Source organism: Meleagris gallopavo, chromosome 6, assembly GCF_905368555.1.
Source record: "Meleagris gallopavo chromosome 6, MGAL_WU_HG_1.1, whole genome shotgun sequence".
In the NCBI taxonomy this organism is placed as follows: domain Eukaryota; kingdom Metazoa; phylum Chordata; class Aves; order Galliformes; family Phasianidae; genus Meleagris; species Meleagris gallopavo.
Window position 1 is genome coordinate 7,422,521 of NC_139409.1, and position 18,938 is coordinate 7,441,458.

The 18,938-nt window shown below is 39.8% G+C and overlaps 1 protein-coding gene across 3 annotated transcripts in view; it reads left to right on the forward strand.

The window, feature by feature from the left end:
- DPP6 (dipeptidyl peptidase like 6) overlaps positions 1-18,938 on the forward strand; it is a 492,473-nt gene that overhangs the window by 264,039 nt on the left and 209,496 nt on the right. The window lies entirely within an intron of this gene.

Genomic DNA, 18,938 nt, shown 5'->3' on the forward strand with positions numbered 1-18,938 from the left:
TGGTCATTCTGCAGGCGGATGGAACAGTGCAAAAGTGGGGTTTGGCTCTTGACTTTGTGCAGCACTTTCAGAGATTTTGGGGGGGTGATGTTTCCTTGGAGGGATGCCCCAGGGTACAGCATGTGCAGTCAGTGTTGTAGGGCCACAAAGGAGATAAAGCTCCCATGGACCTGATGGAAAACTGCAGTGCTGACACCGTATCTGAACTGAAGTCCTTTAATTCTTTTTCTGGCTTATATTCAGTGCTCTTTGTGTTTCTATAGGGATAGCAAAGTTAAAGACTTAATTTCCTCTGCCATGCCTGTTTGGGGCTGATTTTTTTTTTTGAGAACATTCCTATTTAACAGCACTTAACCCAAACAGGATGAAGTCTAAACTTTCCCTGTCAAAAAAAAAAAGAAAACAGCAGGAAAAAAAAAAAAAAGTGACATACATCCTCAGCTGTAAATGGCAGATATGGTTAGAGGTGGTGACACAAGGGACAGCACAGCTGCACTGGAGTTCCAGTGTTCTCCCTCTGCCTGTGGGTGCACAGAGCATCCACGTCTCTCCTTCGTCCTTCCCCAAACACTGGAAGTTCTCTGCTCTTATCTTTGGTTAGGACAGCACAGGAGGATAATTTAAACAGATCTCTCAGGGCACAAATTAATTCTTAAAATAGTTCCTCCTGACTTCATGGGCTGAGAGCCTCGCACATTGGTTATGTATGTATGTGGTTTTTGGACTTGATCTTTTTAGGGAAATAGCAAAAGGAAAGGTGTGGGAATTCCTAGGGTACCCTCACACCACAAGCAGCATCATAAATTCTCCACTGGCATGGTGACATTTCACTAATGGCCAAGGCAGGCTTAAAGATTCTGTTGAAACAAGAGGAAAACAACTTTAGTACGGAGGGTGAAGAAACAATGGCTCGAACTGATCTCACCTCTACCGTGCTCTACTGCTACTGGAATACTGATCTGTGTCTCTGTGTGCTGCTCCTTGCAGTCAGTCTGGCTGTGTTTCTGGGAGGAAGAGGTGCACAGCAGCCTCTGCTGAACAAAGAAGGCTTCTTCAAACCGTGTAGAAGTGTCAAGTTTGGTAACTCAAGGAGCACGGGTTGGTTGCCCTTTATAAAGGAGCACAGCTTTTATTGCAAGTGGTGTTACCTGCCAAATGCCATCTTACTACTGACTTCCCACTGCTTTGCTGCTTCACTCTTCCTCTGTAAAGTACAAAATGTCCAGAATGGGTCTCTAGTATTATGCAGAATGCTGACTGAATGTATTCTCTACGTGATTGAGTTGCAGTTATATCCATATGGTATTCTTAAATAGTCTGAAAATACATACTCTCTCAGCTCTGCCCCAGCATGAGCATGAAGTAGAGCTATCAGGCATTATATAAATATCAATGATATTGATGAATATTAATGTTTGGGTCTACAAGCAACTTTGCTCATTCCTATTTTTTTTTTTTTCCTTTTCAAAGTATGTTATTAGTAAAATGGGCTTTGCAGTGGGATGTTGAATCTAATCTGTGTCCATTGATTTCTGTGCACTTTTATCTTCTCACACCAAGCGCAGATCTAAACCTTTACTCTATTTGAAATAGTTCATAACTGAAAAAAGGCTCTATCCAAATTCTATTTCCAGCTGAAAATTAGCTTCTGTGTTTCAAGGATTGCCAAGGTTCTTTTCTTGCATAAAAATGGTCAAGAAATTGAAAAATGTTGCTGAGAGAAAATTGAACACAAAGTGCTGGTCTGTAGAGAACTGAGGCTTCAGAAGCAGCTGCTGCTGTCATAGAGGAAATGAGACCATCCCTTTTCAGTATCCCTCGCTGTGACATCCTTGGGACGCAGAGGTAGGCAAGTGACACATTGGTTGTGTCCTACCATGTTGACCCAAGCAGAAACTGGGTGCAAAAAGATGCTGTAGGAACAGGGTGGGGAAAGTTTAAAGAACATCTGCAGAAGGGCTTTGGGCATAAGTTAAAAATTTAATTCGGAGCCATGCGTTGGTGCAGAAATGAAGGCTCTGCTCTGAGATTTGCAAATATAGTGACAGTCAAAAGATTATTAGGATATGGAGGTAAGCAATGCACTGTCTAACCTGCTTGAAGCCAGGGAATAAGCATCCTTTTCTTCCCTTTGTTAGTTGAAAGCTTTTCTGTAGCTTCTTCCTGATAAGCAATACTGCCTGCCTGCAAACCAGTTAAACTATTTGGCATTTTAATGATTTATCTCCACACCACTCAATTTCATGGTGCTGAACTTTAAGTCTTTTGGGCATCACGAGCAGAAAACGTCTTGTAAGATGTGTAATCGGGTCTCCTGCAGTCATATTGGGATTGTTGGTCAAGATGTAAGTTGGGTGCAGCCATCTCTGTGGTTTTTGCCACAGCTGAGGTTTTCTAGTTCAAATAGTTAGAGATGGATGCAGTGCATTGTGAGTGATTACATTTGGCTTTCTGCTCTACCAAGTGCTCAGAAGTCCCTAGAAAACCCTGCAGGCCCTAGTAGTCTTAGGATCATGCTGGAGAGGACGAATGAATCTTGGTCTTAGTCTTGGGAACTGTTAGCTGGCCTTCTTTCAGTGGTGTATTCACCTTTTATAAAACATATTCAAGGGATGATTGGTTAATAACACTCAGAATAAATGACTGTTCTCATTTTTTTTTTCTACGTAGAAGAGATCTGTTGTAGACTTGGAGGGAGCAATATCCTGCTCCAAATATACTCATGTCCCAGACAACATTGTTGATGATTGTTCGCATGCAACTCTGTGTACGAGGCCAAATATTAAGTAAGGAGACAAAATAGCTCAGTGACTGCCCGTTTTTGAAGTGGGGTCCGTGGAGGAGTAGCATCAGATCAATAGAACAGTTCTGGCTATTAACTGTCATTAAGATAATCAATTTTGAACTTTACAGAACAGATGAAAATCCAGATGATAGGTGTTTTCAAATGGAGACAGAACATACTTGCCTTGGAAAACCTAGGCCAGGCTCAGGGATAAGAGGATGGAGAGATGAATATTTCATGCCCCTCTGTACTTCACAGAAATAGCCTGTAGTACGTTGCAAAATGAGTACAGTTGGAGTATCCAATATACTATGCTAAAAACTGTCCAAATAGGACAAGAAGTGTACACTGTGCAGGCTTTTTCCATAGATAGATAGTTATAATTTAGGTCATTCTGGAATTGTGGTAGCAAAAGGAGTCCAATCCCTATGTGTGCCATTGTCTTCCTTCAAGGTCATAAATAGCTCCAACCATTGGAATCCAAGTCCTGTGCTGCCATTTCATTCCTGGAGTAGATTAAACTCAAAGATATGTTTGTGCTTACATTAGGAAGTTGTGCGGAACCGTGAGGGTGAGAGAAGTGCTGCTGAGGTCCAAAAGCTTGTATTATACAGATCTTCAAGAGGGAGTTATTTCAAGCCAGTTCTAAACCAGTGTGGGTGTCAATTATTGATTGAACAGCTCTTTCTCATTTAGCTTCATCCAAAAGGAAGCCAGTGGGGCATGACTTAAGTCATTTCAGACTTAGGTTGTGAATGCCCCATCCCTGAAGGAATTCAAGGCCAGGCTGGATGTGGCTCTCGGCAGCCTGGTCTGGTGGTTGGAGACCCTGCACATAGCAGGGGGTTTGAAACTAGGTGATCACTGTGGTCCTTTTCCACCCAGGCCATTCTATGATTCTGTGATTCAGATCTGCTGTATTCATCTGAGGTCTGTCCAGCAAATCAGTGTTTCTGGGTGCCCGGTATCTTGGTTAGTTCAGGCTTTACTGAAAGGCTGCAACAATCCTGATTCTCTGTGAATTTAAAGCCTCCTTACATCATGTGAAATCGTCTCCAAAGAGTGCAGGATCTCTCCACTTTGTAAGCAGGCAGTAGCGTAGGTTCAGGTGCATATTATAACTGAATTTTATCTGTTGAAATAGGGAAGGGACTTTGCCCTTCCATTTTTCAGTAGCATCTCCAGCATATGCTAGACCAAAAAGAGACAGTGGTGAATCCTCTGTGTTTTAAGGGTTTGAGATACTGCGTTACAAGCTTGTGTTCAGAAGCAAACCAAGCCCCAAAAGCATTACAAGAGAGCTCTGATTTATGGTGCTATTAGCTGGCATAGTCACAGTCCCCACTGCAGCACCTTAGTGGCATAAAATCCATGGAGAATAATTGAGGAGCACTGTGACATACCTCTGTGCTACCTAGATTCAACAGTGGGCAGGAAAGAGCTTGGCCTGGGGCTGTTGAACAGGTGGGAGTGAATCTCCCAGGAGATGAGCTAATTTAGCATATTATCTCAGGGACTTGCAATAGCAAAATTCCTGCATTCTTGGCTAGAATTGAAAGCTGTCATATCCCAAAGGTGAGTCTCTGCTCATGAGAATCAGTCTTTCTTGCTGATTTGCTGCAGTATTCTTGCTTTGACTATTATAGCTGTGCAGAAATCACAGAGCACTGTCCACTTGCAGAAGGTGTCTGGCAAAGAGGAAAGAAAAAGTAGAAACCTAACTCATGATTTGCATGGAAAACCAAGTTGTTGGGCTTTCTTTGTTTGTTTTAATGGAAGTGTTTGGTATGAGATGTTGAATGGAAGTGTTTAGTATTAAATGTTGAAGTGCAGAATTTTTTTAAGACATAATTTTGTTGATGTGAAACAATACCATTGTTTCCTGGTAACAATTTTGTAAATTACATATCTTATTGTAGATTCAACAGAGGTTTTCTTCAGGAAGTTTTAGAGATCATTTGTATTTCATTCTGTTAATATCTGCTCTATTTCTCAAGAGATTAAATTTCCGTAATTGTGCTCCTGAGAACACTGTATTCAAGAACATGAAATTGCATCACATTGGCAGTCTTTTCAAGCTGATAATTTTCTATGAGGAACACAGGCAAGTGAGAAATAAGGAGAAGGAGACAGAGATGGAAAGGGACATGTTTGGCATAATGGTGAAATCTCAGAAGGAGAAGGCTGTAAGAAGAGCTTTTTTGGTGTTCAGTACTGAAATGGAAGTTCTTCTGGAAGGCCTCGGATGCGTCAACATTGCATTGTGGCTGTTGAGCTATAGGTATGATGAGCAAAGGAATGAAGATTCCCTTGGATGCTTGAGATTGTGTGAACTTTGAACTGTAGCTACAGTGTGACAGATCAAGTGGAGACTGCCCATTTTATGTGCTCAGCCACTTGTCCTTGTGTCAGTATTGGTTGAGTGCTGCTCTCTCAATTTCTGTTTATTGCAGGGGAGTTGAACTAGATGACCTTCAAGGGTCCTTACCAAATCAAACGATTCTGTGGTTCTATATCTTATGTTGCAGTCTTTCTCATTAAGTCTTTCTTTTGCTGATGGATCAAGACAGAAGAATTTGTCTCTGAAGTTGTTTCATTTATCTAGAGCTTAGGAGACTGGGATTGAACTCAACAAGAAAAAACTCTTTTTTTTTCTTTTTCTTTTTCTTTTTTTTTCCCTCAACTCTTACTGCAGACAATTCCATTCCTTAGTTCAGTTGTGGACCATTATCAGTGCTGTTCTTTGCTAGTTATTTTATGAACAATGTTTTTGCTTGCTTTCAGTTTTTAAGCCTTTAATACAGCTTCCTTATGACTTTATAATGCATTACATTGTTATGAATCGTGGTCACTTGGGATGATGTGAGAAAAGGGTAGTTTTTGTTAAATGATATAAAGTACAATAGTATTTATTATTTATGTACTTCATTCTGTATGCTTTGTATTCCAGTCTTTTGATCTTTGATCCTTTCTATTTTTCTTTCTTTTTATACTGTCTTTTGTCCTTCCATCTTCCTTCCCTGATTCTAAAGTGAGATCTAAGTAGATGAAATAGATTTGGAGAAGGGTGAATGCTGGCAGCAACAGAACAGGAAAGCTGAGCTCACCTCTTCTCCAGTGGGCCGCTTCAGATATGGAGAAGCAGATTGCAAAAGTGAGAGAAAGGAGGGGAGCACTTTCAGCAAGTTTTCAAAGCCTTTCTAGAACATGACTTTGGAGAGGGAACTATATTTGAAAGTGATCAAGAACGGAAGGCTGAGTTAATATCAGTTTCTGATGAAAGAGCCAAGTCTGAATGTGGAGGTGGCTGTGAGGGATGGTACAGTGGTCAGAGCATGGGATTTAGTGCTTGTTGTGCTGCTGACTTCCCTTATGGCTCTGAACAGATGTGTTAGACTTAGGGCCCCTATGGTGACAGTCAGCAGCTTCTGTTTGTTTTTACCTTACACTGAAAGGAAAAGCACAGTCTCCTGATGTGAGGTTCTGAGATGCTGTAGTAGCTCAGGCTGCACAAGTGAGTACTTGAGATGTTAGGGAGATGCTATAACGTGATGGAAAGCATAGAAATAATAGCAGAGCAGCAAGGTCCAAGGCTGCAGCAAGTGCAGAGTCCCAGCTCCATCCTTCTGGTCACTCAGGGGCATTGCATGCAGCTGAACTGCCCTGGGTAGGTCCTGCCTTCCCACCAGGTGCTCAATCACTGACTGGTTCAAGCCCTGATTTAGTATTTCCACAGCTGAGCTCCTCGATATTTAGAGTCATATATATCTCTTTAGAGAGATATTAGAGGAGAAGTCCTGAAAGTTAAAACTCATTCTGAAGCATCAGATATGAATAAGAATTTCAGCAGGATGAGATCAAGAGTAAAAGTAAATCCTAGCAGGACTTTGAATAGTTATAAGCAGACTTGCAAATGAAAGAGAGAAAATATAAAGAATTTTGGGATTGCATCTGATTCTAAGATTTTGGGAACTTGAAGATAAGATACAGATCTTTCAGCTCTCTCTTGCATAATGCAGAAAGACCTTTTCCGAGAAGGAGTAATTTGATTTTTTTCTTCAGTAGGAATACTGTGGTATAATTAGGAGCCAACAGAGATGAAATGGGGAAGTGAGTAAAGGGATAATGATAAGCCAGAGATATGTGTGGTTGAGGATAAGAACAAAACCTTTCAGAAGAGGAAGGCAGATGGGCGAGAGAAGCAGGGTGAAGTTCAAGGTCTGTGGGCTGATGGAACATCTCTTCCTCACAAGTCAGGCTGAAGCTGTGAGCCAAGACTGAAGCCTACAAGCCATGGGTGAAGCAGGGTGTCCTGATAGTGCCCTTGCTGCTGTTGAGGTAGAGTTTTTTTGCGAGAGAACCTGTGTGCTGGATGATGTCCGGCGTTGGTCTGGCAGTGTATGGCTATTAGTATTATGAGATACGGTTTTGTGATCAGAGCTGCAGGTGGAAACTGCAGATAGAGCATATCTCAGAGCGGGATTTGTCCTAGCCTGCTGGGTAACAGCTGGTCACAGGTGCATAACAAGGACTCCATTTTGAGGTCTTCTCGTGTTCAACACCCCTGCGTCATGGCCATGCCTCCAGGCTACTCCAGCAGCTGTGGTGGGAGAGGCTGGAGAGAAAACGAGGCAATCTCTGTGTCTCAGGACTCAACTGTTGGTTGTTGAATTATGTTTTGTTTTTCATTAACCCTTCTGCTTGCCTCCTTACCTTTGTCAGCCTGGAAAGCAAATGGCTGTTTTTGTTACTTATAAATCTAACAGAGACAGAACTGAAAGTGAATTTCATCTGAAGGCTGACAGTGCCTTGACAAAAGTAGCTTGTATTACTGCTAAACTGCTGCTGAGCTTGAAATTGGAGAGATAATAAGCCTTCAGCGGAAACAATTAGTCTGCAGTTTTTGACTCCATTACCTTCACTTATGTTTGTAGCAGATATTTAAGGCTTAGTTGTAGTATATTATTTCCAGAAGTGAATCCACAACTTAGACATTAACTTATTGCTAATTTAGCTTGTTAGAGATACCATAATAAACATCTAACTGGGGGGGGAGGCAGGGGTGAATGTATACAGTGGCATATTATTTGATGTATGTTTTGGGTCTTTAATTTAGCTTAATTACACACCAACCAACCTCTCAACTCTTATCGTGCAGAGTTTAATGGGAATGCTGTTTCACCTTCATACACCTGTAGGATTTAATGCACATTACATTAAGTTGTAACCAGCCTTGAGTACACTGATAACCTCGCACTTTGATCTTCCTATTTTTGTGACCAGGAGCAAACAGGCTATTTTTAAATGTATATGCAGCATTTTGTGACTCCTTGTAGAGACAAACTCAAGGACTTAGAGGGAAAAGTTGTGGCCGAATAACCCATATTAAAATGAGAGAAGGAAGAGACAGGTAATCATTTACTAGCTGTATAAAACTTAACTGCATTGTAGATGACATAATCTGAGGGAGGTAGTAAGCAAAAACTTCAGGTTCTTTATTATTTTGAGACAGTGTGGCACTGGATTAAAGGAATTGCTCAAGGTGGGAGCAATTTTTAAAATATTTCTTAATTTTCAATTTCTGTCCTAAGTGTAATAAGCATTATCTTCTCCTGTTTGCTGCAAGGTGAACTCATTACAGCCTTCCAGAACCTAAAGGGAGCCTATAAACAGGAGTGGAGCCAATTCTTTGAAAGGGTTGATAGTAGCAGGACAAGAGGAAATGGTTTTAAGTTGAAGGAGGGGAGATTTGGGCAGGATATCAGGGGGAAGTTCTTTACCAAGAGAGTGGTAAGGTGCTGGAAAAGGCTGCCCAGAGAGGCTGGAGGTGTTCAAGGCCAGGTTGGATGGGGCCCTATGGACAGCCTATTAGATTGGAGATTGGCAGCCCTGCATGTGGCAGGAGATTTGAAGCTTGATTATCCTTGAAGTACCTTCCAACCCTGGCTATTCTAAGATTCTGTGTTATGGGAAATTTGTATTTAAACCATGTTTCCGCTACCGAAGCAATCCAGACACTTCGTAGCTTAGTAGAATCTAACAATAGTAGTAGCCTTCTTTTTCATATTTTGTGTCCCACTATGTCTAATGCAAAAGTCCATTTACAAACATTGCTGAGAATGCTGGTCTGTTGAATGTAATGACTTTTTGAGATTAATCTTGGTGAAATTAATCTGCAGAGCATTCAGTTACATTAAATTGAATTCTTTTCTGTGTTCTGACCCTTGTAAGGTGTAATACATGGCTTTACATGGATTATATTGATGCTTGACATTGCTGTTGCAAATCATGTTATGATTACATGTTACACTCAAATTTAAACTGGGCAGATAAATCAAAGGACAGTTTGGGAATGTAAGGAACAGGAAAATTTAAGGAGTTACTTTTTATTTACCCGAGAAAATTTACCTTTCTACCTACAACATCTTTGAGATTTTAAGGTTGATATTAAGTAAAGAGTCTGCCCTTTTCTTTATCCTGGGGTTGCTGATTTCATCCTGTTCTCAGCCCCCTGATATTGATGTAGCAGTGAATCTAAGCATGTTTTTCTCCTCTCTCAGTCTATATCACTGTCTGTGCTTCTCCCTCCACCTTATATACTTGGTAAGAGGAGGAGGCCAACCAAAAAGGAACAGTGTTTATTAGGCTGGTCTCCAGTCCATGCACAACTCTGTTGTCTTGGTCTTGGTGTTTCATGCAGAGAAAGGAATACGAAGGGCAGCCAAAAGAGTTAAGGATGGGCATATCCCTTAGGTGCACTGCCCAGTATCCTCTAGCAAACTGAGGCTTTAAACCTGCAAATGCAAACAAGCTGTAACTAGCAATTTTATTCCAAACAGCCTGTTCCATTTTCATGTGGCCTTTATCATAGAAAGAACTGAATATTTTAAGTGTCTCTTCTCTGTGTGTTTCTCACAGGACTGGGAAAAATATTTCTGTAAGAAGTCAAATTCCTCTTACAGAAATGCACTTTGAGCTTAGGACCGCAACGTAAATGAGGCCACGTTTGCACCCTGGACCAAGGTTGCAGGTCTCTTCAGAAGATTTATTGGAGCATCTGTTAGCTCGCATCCTCTTGTATGTGGCAAAATACTGTTCACACGAGTCTTCTCCTGACCTGGAGGTGGGAAATGACTGGGATGCTCATGGAGACTGTAGGTCTCCTGCCACTATGATGGCTGGTATTTTTCTCAGACATTTCTGTAGGTTCTTAAAAATTCCTGTAGTTTCTTATAAATCGGAGAACTTATTTGGCAACCAGTTAGCATCTGGTTGGGTCGGTAAATAAATTGTTGTACTGCCTCTCATACCAGAAGAGAGCAATTTTTTTTTGCTTTTCAGTGGCCTGGTGTGAGTTCCAGAAAGACTGCAGTGATCGATAGCGCACAGCCTGTGTCACAGCCTGAGCCCAGATTTAAAGTCTTCAGTGTTCAAGTCTACAGGACCTTTCTGTATGTTAGAGATGTTTGAAATTATGGTGTATTGTTTTTTTGCAGTAAAACGTAGTCCATCCACAAAGAGCTATTTCCACTGAATCTCCTAACTCTAAATATTCTGAGAGACCTTTCAAATCTCCACACTGAACGTGGTTGGACCAAAAATGTAAATTTGCTTAAAAAAATAAATAGTTACATTAAAAAAAATTGAGTATCTGCATCAACCTGAGTAATCAAAAAGGATGTAAATTCATATTTGAGAGGATGGAGAATTACCCAAGAAAGTTCATTGTTCTAAACATTGTTTTCTGCAGCCAGAATGTGCTTCCTTACTTTTTTGTTATTGCTGTTCTTGTGGGTTTAAATACCTGAAAATTGAAATGTTTTGTTCTGATTTGTGACACAAGTAGAGTTATTTTCAGTTTCCAATTAATATCCCAAAAACTGTGGGGTTGGAAAGCCCTTCCTTATCTTGCTTTACTGAAGAAAAGAGAGCTTGGCTGACTCCTGTAGTAATATATTCTGTTTTTGGCACGCGAAGATACAAAGTCTTTAACTCAACAGTCCGTGTAAAAAACACCTGAGAAATAATATGTACTTGAGGCTAAAAATATGATCTAAAATAGATCTTAGTGGGATGCTAGATGTTCAGGCTACTTCAAGTCCTCTCATTGAAACAAGAACTTGTTTCTCTTCGCTTTTGTTTCCCAAACAGCTTCTTTATCATCCTTCTCTTGACCTGTAAGAAAAAGTTTGAGAAAGAATTCTTTCTCCAGCAAAGAGAAGCACCATCAACTGTAATACAGGAGTTCTGCTTAATACTGCAGAGAAGAATAACTGTTCTGGAGGTCTGGGAAAGCACTTAATGAGAGACCGTAATCAGTGTGTTCTGTCTCTGGGGAGTCCCTGTGTAGGGAGCAATGATAAACATTCAGATGGTGTTCCATATCATGTTTCATTCTGTTCTATCCAGATTCTAATATTTTTGGTTGCAAATACTTAGGGGTTGCCAGAAGCACGCCCTCTAATATCTACTGAACATACGTATTTTTCTTTGATTGGCCCATTTCTTGAGTAAATGCTTTTTCTCAGTCAAGGAGAAATTGTTTTTGTGAGGAAAAAGGAGTTAATTTGCTTTTTGCTTTAAGCCATTCACAATGTGCTCTGTGCTTTTACATGTGGTTGGCTGCTCGTCAGGTGCAATGCATAACTTTTACTTAGTTTTATTGCTGCAACTGGTGATAAAACAAGAGATGACAGTTGTTGTAAGGAGATTGAATTTAGGTGACACTCGGATGTTTATACTTCATTACTTTTCATTGACTTGACAGTTTCCATAGAGTTTATTTCCATCTTATAAGCCTTCAATTACCAAATGAAGATTAGTCCGTGGCTCCAAGCCAAAAGACTGTTGAACAGCTTTTTTAATATTCTTTATCATCACGGATATTACAACTAACTCAAGAATAAATCAACCAAGTGGAAACCTTTGCCTGGAAAAAGCGTGGCATTGACGTACTCATTTGCTCTAATTGTCCTTGCTAATATTACCCATTGCTACATTCCATTTTCTTTCATGTCTAGCGAGGGAAGAGAGAATACACACAAAAATGCATATTAAGCCACGTATTTGTTTAAGCCAACAGGCCAGTAATGTAGCATTTGCTCTCACCTACACCACTCAGGGGCGGGCAGATGGATGTGGATGGCACTGAAGTCTCCTCTGTTTGAGCACTGAGCAAGCTGCAGAGCCTTGCTGTGCTAGGTGGGATCTGGCAGGAGGTGACAGTTAGCACGAAAGGCCAGGAAGGAAATCAAATAGCTGTAGGAGATGTTGAAATTAACAGATGAGAAGAGGTTTCTTGCAGAATTTTGATTCTACGCAATAAATTATTGCTGGTAAATTGAACTGCTGCCTACTGCTTGGTGATATTAGAGAACTGGAAATAATGCATATTTTGGCCAGGCAATCATCTACTGTCTTTTACTGACAAACAGGTAAAACCCCAATGAGAAAAAAGAGTAAATTAATCATTAGTTCATGTAACATTTAGCAGCATGGCACAGTCCTGACATTTGAGTCCTAAGCGTGCAGTGACTGTTTAAGTTAGCCCTGTTTCTTGTAAAAAAAAAAAACACGGGAAAAAACATGTGGAAATACTTGGGGATGTTTCAGGGGAGCTTGATACACGTCAGTGTACGAGTCCAGCTGAAAATGACAGTCTCAAATGTTGTAGCTTTCTGTTTACCACACAGTTGTAAATAACGCCCTGAGGGGAAACTGTTGAGTTGTGATAAATTGTTGAGCATCCAGGAGCTGGTCTCACTGGGGACTGCTGCATGCTCAGAGCTCTTGAAAATCCATCCAATTATGGAGGTGCTTATGCACGGGCTTTGAAGGGTCGCTTTTCTTGTGTATTAAAAAGAGTGCTTCTTAAACGCTTTTTGCACTTGCTAGCCATTTATTTTCCCTCTTTTTTTTATTTTGAAAGCAGCTGAAAAAGGGTAGCAAAATAGAAAGAAACACGTTTGAAATGCTGTGTAGTCCAGTAATGGCATTTAATTTCAGGAATCCAAGGGAGGTCTGCTGGTCAGTATTAAGAATGCAAAGGCAGCAGTTGCTCAGGCTTTAGAGAACCATGCAATCCTGTTGAGTTTCGTCTTTTTTTTTGAGCCATGGTATAAGAACGGAACCAAATTACTATTTTAATCATAGATTATTTGTGTTCTTTTATGTTTTAATTTGAACGTGACAGGTACTGCAAGCTCTCGGGACAGAATATCTTCTAAAATATTTATTAATACTATTAAATGTAAAGAAAAATAATTATAGGTTTATACTGTTTAAACAGAGCTCCCTTACAGAAAGATGCATGCTGCTAAACTATTTCTTTCATCCTGTAAATAGTCACAAAACAATACTTCGTGTTTTCTTTGTGGTCTGTGTCTTCAAATTGCTTTTTAAAATATTCCTCCTGATATCTCAGTGATGTAGGTAAACTGCATTTCCCACACTTGGCAGAAAAGAAAGCTTAATAAGAACATGAAATTACTTGCTCAGGGCTTAACCACTCTTGTGTTTCAGCCTCCAAGAGCATGCGATGCTGTGTTGTTCTCTGCTGTCGGGGTTATTGGTCAGGGTCAGCCTGGCTCTAGGCAGTTTGTTACAAGGAGTAGATATGTCCTATATTGCTCAGTCATTTTTAGACTGTTAATAATGTTTTATTCATTCATTCAGTTGCTTGTGTCTCTGCTCTTTTGGATAAGATCAGACGACATTGGGTCTCCAAAGGCCTGGAGGTTTGATAGCCGTTTAAAGAAAGGGCTCCTAAAACACATTCCAATAATTGTGAATGTAAAGCCGCCATGGAAATCATCAAATGAATCCTTCTGTATGTTGGCATTCATTAAACTGTGAACCTGAGAGCAAGAAATAATTACCTTAAGGCTAAGGTGCTTCCAGAGAGATGCTGGGCAGTGTCTCTCCTATGGAGAGCCATTATTTTCCGCTGAACTCTTGATGGTTAAAGAAATAATTGACTTGGGTAAGAAAAAGCAGACTCACACAGTGTTCTTGAAAAATGCCTCATCTCTAGAGTAAAGAACAGTTCACTTCCACTGCAGATGGTTTAAAACTTGATGTGTTTATTTATTCCTGAAGCGAGAAGAATTTCAGGACATGTACTGATTTGTGTTAAAAAGATAAAAGGAAAAATCAGTACTGAAAAAAAATACTTACCATCCTCTGTTTCCTCAAGGTCTTTCTGGCAATTCTGCATCTCAAACTAAAGACAGTTTCTATCCTGAAATGCTTCAGGTGGACTTTCCTATTTCTTGTGGCTCTAGCAGTATATGACCCTTGGTTGACTGCCATAAATTGTACTATCAAGAAATACTTTCCAATTTAGTAAGGTAGTGCTTCATCTCTAAGGATTCCAAATGACTCTCTTTCATTGGCTTTACAGTTCAATTCTAAACGGATTTTTATTTCCTACACTCATCTATTTTTGGTTATCTTAGACTGCTTTGTAAAGGTTCACAATATGGAACAGTGCCCAAAATATTCCTTCTGTTTTCATTACGTCTGTGTATTATCAAGCAATGCATATAACCATGCACGTGTAAATGTACATATAGACCCACCTTAAAGATACTTTTCCTGTCCAAAGAAACAACCAAATAATACTTTAGTTAAATAATAAGAGACTTGAAAAAATAGCCCAACTGTCTAATCTAAAAGTTTTCAGTACAGCAGTCTTTGGTATTTCAGGGTATGTTTGTTTATTTTTAATCATGGGTGAATTATGGGTAAGCTATGGGTGATTTTTGATTGTAATATTAGGGAGTTTACTATCTAGGTCTCCAGTTGTTGAAGGTCTCAGAAGATACCTTTTCTGAAAGAGAAAGATGGTCTGGTGGCAGAAGAGGTTAAAATGCTGTCATTGGGTCCTTAACTTCCTTGTGTGTTTCTATGGATTCTGGCATGCTTAGCCATTTTTTTTTTTCATAGATCCACTAGTTCTTATTTGTGCCTTTTTTTTTTTTTTTTTGCCATGTTCAACTGCTCAGTAGAATTCTGAATCTGATTTTTTTCTTTTTTCTGAATTTCAGTAGTGCTAATGTTTCTAGCTGCGATTGAACTAGATAGGAGCTATGCTCTAACAATGTGAACTTAGGATAATTAGCCTGAAAATTATCTGATCTTAGGCATCTGAAATTGGAAACCATAAATTAGCAAAATATTTGAACTTGATCATTGAGTTGGCTCCCTGTCTGTGCAAGAGGATAATATCCTCTTCACCATGCACCAGGGTGTGGAAAGGAAGTGATGAGTATCTGATGCACTCCCGTGTTCTAGTGATGAGCTCCACTGCTATGAGAAAACTGATAACTGCCTTTAAAGCAGGTTGGGATTGTGTGCTGCCAATGAGGCCATGCACACAATGGTGAGGATCAAGTGAAATACTGAAGAAGCCTCGTTATGTGTGAGCACCGGCCACTTGGTGCAGTGAGTGAGGCAGCTGAAAGCATGTAGGGTACGTAATCAGACTCTAGCACAGCGCGTGTGCACAAGGGACTGAATTACAGCTTGTGGATGTCGAGGCTTAAATCTGACATTTCCCAACTTAATGCTTGCTTGTGAACTTTAGCCATCTTTTAAAGTCGATTTTGTCTCTTATTGTTGAATAAGGGTGAGATTTTTCAAAAGCATTTGGCTCTATCCTGCCTGCGTTGATGGGAGAGATGACAGGGCTGCATGGATGACTTTAGTGGGAGCAGAGTTAGGCCAGCACTGAGTGCCTTTCAAGTCACAAGCTATGTTGCAAATTGTCTGTGAAAATAGACTTGGAAAAATTCAGTACTTAATGCTTGAACTCTGTGAAGTTCTTGTCATACCTATGTGTTGTTAGCTTTATTCAGAGCAGCCTTGTATGAGACATGCTAAAATTAGGACTTGGCAGTGTTTATTGTTTTTTGGTAGTGCACAACATGAGTATGCAGGATTTTGCTTATTAACCTTGAATGCAGAATTTCACTGACCTGATTCTGAACATCAGAAACCTTGAGGCAATCTACACAGGTATCTCTCTGACATGCACTGAATGGCATTTAAATTACACAGAATGAATTTTTGGTGTTATTTACACTACTGTAAGCATCAGATATCAAAACCTTATTGTGTCTTATCAGACACAGTAGAAGATCAGGCAGTTTGAATTGAAAAATGGTAAAAGGAGGTTTCTTATTTTCGTTTTTCATTCAGAGAAGGCAAAATTTGGCTGGCAGGAGATTGCATTTACATAGGGGGAGAAGATTGAAGTGCAAAGCAAGAGAATGTGCATAAACAGTAACATGGAAAGAAACAGGAAGACAATAGAGAAGTGACTTTCTAGGATTTGTTAAGGCTCCCAACATGCATGATTACATGTCGTGCACACTGCAGTATATAGGAAAGTCTAAAATGAATGATGCATTCATCTAAATATGTGTGACTTTTGAAAATCAGTATTTTCTGAATGGGATTCTGTAAGGGGAAGAACATACACATTCGAAGAGAATCTCTTCTCCCATTTTTGCATTCAGGAGCAAAGTTCTACACACAGCTCAACAAGGCTTGCTGAACAGTGGCACAAAAGAGAGCCTGCATTGCTTATTGCCTGCAGTAGTTCTGGCGCCACAATGCAGAGGGGAATTTGAACCAAGTGATTTCATTATTCCTCCTCTCTAAGTATGCTTTCTTTGTGCTGTGTAAGTACTGAACTCTCTTAGAATTTGTTTTGAATTGCGCTTCTGTAGTGTTCCAGTTTTTTATTGTGGTTATTATTGGAAGAAGAAAAGTCTCAAAACACTAATGAGATGGTAGGGAGTCCTTATAAGATATTAAATACTAGATGTGTATGAGAATGAATCCTTGTTACACCTAAGGCTAATTCATGACAAGAATGTGTCACTAAATCATTAATACTTCGCTCTAAATGTGTTCTTAAGAGTATCAGGGCTTTCACATGAAGTGCAATTGTGTAAAACCATCTGTGAGAGATGACTCAAATTCTGGAAGTCTCTGTGCTTTCATAGCTTGAAAGCTCATTTCTTTATCTACCACGTTTCAAGGTTTATTTGTACAAGGAGTAAGGCTTCTGAAAGGATGTGACCAAATCCCATGTGCTGCTGCACACCTGTGGTTTTTGCGGTATCTGTGAGATTGCTGTTTGTTCTTCTGTAGAAAAAGTGATACTAAATCAACCACTTATACCTGCTAAATCAGCAAAACTGGAATATCATCCTAGTATATTTCTATAAGATAAAGGAAACACATGAAAATGAGATTTCACCAGAAATTGGATTATGGTGTGCACTACAAAGCTCCATTTAATACTGAAGTTAATGATTAATGTATTTGCATATTCCATTTCCTCTGAGGTTTCAGCTGTTTTTCGAGGGCTGGGTGGAGAACCTATTCCCCAGCTGAATAGAAACAGCATCCTTCATGACTGTGCTAGGACAGCTCCTTGGAGAAATTTATAGAAAAAGCTTGCGGCAACGGTAGGAAGCATCGAGATTTCTTCAGCTCTTGAGCCCTTGTGCAGATCTGTCCACTGAAAGAACTAGACCCTTCACCTCTTGGTGGACTACCTGTTCATGTGCATGGCCCATTCCTTGTGCAAGTGAACAGATGCTATCTAGCCCAATTAAACATGGCTTCATTGTTGGGACTACTTTGTTAAAGAGAGCATGATATGAGAACTACTGATGATAGGTTGCACTGGATGATCTTGTAGGTCTTTTCCAACTTGAGTGATTCTATGATAAATGTAGCTGTAACGATTGGTATAAATGCTCCAGTTGTAACATTCTCCAAATCATAGCAGGTAACGTTTAAAACTAAACCATGTAAAATCGAAGCAAACAAAATATGTTTGTAATTCTGGGAAGGAAGTTTACTCTTTAGTAATAGGAAGGTAATATAGTATAACTAGTAACTGCACATCTGGCTTCTGTAATTCTAGAATTATTCAAAGCATAAATACAAAGTAAGTGGTGTTTGTGGCTGCTAACCTCTACTACTAGAAACACTCCTATCTTTTTCGATATGATTTCTGCTGTGACTTACTGTTCCTTTTCCCAGAAACTTACCATACTTGCTAAAAACTCACATTTATGTTCAGTGAACTCCGCAGATCAATGATATTTTAGCAAAATTCTATTCCTTAGCAATCCTCTCTAGACTTATTTTTTAGAATATAGCCATAAGCCAGATTTTTCATTTACTGTCCAAGTTATTCAAAAAGAGGTGATATCTAATACGTATTGTGAAAATAAATGAAAAGGGAGGATTCTGGAATTCATGGGTGCAGAGCTAGTTGAAGTCAAGATGTCTTTTAACCTTCGTTCAGCACAGATCTAATGAACATCCCTCCTTGCTTTCATCCCTCCTTGCTTCACTCTTGAGTACAGAATGCCAGTCATATCAATCTGGGAAAATGCTTGCAATAGACTTACAAATGTCTGTTAGTAAGGAGTTCTGGGCTCAGTTTTGCTTGAAGCATGCCTGAATTCTAGCAGCTATTCCAAAAGTCTCAAATTACACATCTGCTGCTACTACATATGCTACTGTCTGGCCTGTTTTGTAGCTGCATTGTTTTCACGTGTTGCTCTCCTCAAACAATTCACGAGAGTGAATTTAGGAGACATTCTCTCTGTGTGCACAGGGGCAATATCTACTCCTGAGAAAAAGGAGATCAACTCTTGATTTCTGCAAACTCTATGTCTGCAGTTATTGTATATATCTCCCTATTGGAAAATACACAGGAATTAGTGCCTTGGAAGCAGTTTTCTCTTCTGCAACCATTATGAGTCCTTCCCTGTATAATTCTAAATACTTCTCAGCCTCCCATTTTTAGCTTAGGTACATCAAAGACGTGACACGTCTTTTGGTAATCAGACTTCTGGCTATGCTTGATGACTGTCTTTTATTATTAATGACATTTGGCAATTTTTTGTGTATGCATAGGTCGGATCATTTCAAGGAGCCCTTTCTGCTTGTTTGGCATTAGTATTAGAAAATATCTGTTCTTTAATATGAAACCTGTAAACAGAAAAATGGCTCTTGGGTGAACCTGGGTAGGTAGTTTGGCTGAACACTCTTGTGCAGGAGAAGTCGTTGTTGCACAAGTGTAAATTTGCTTGAATTAACAATAGGAAGTTGGAAGTTCAGT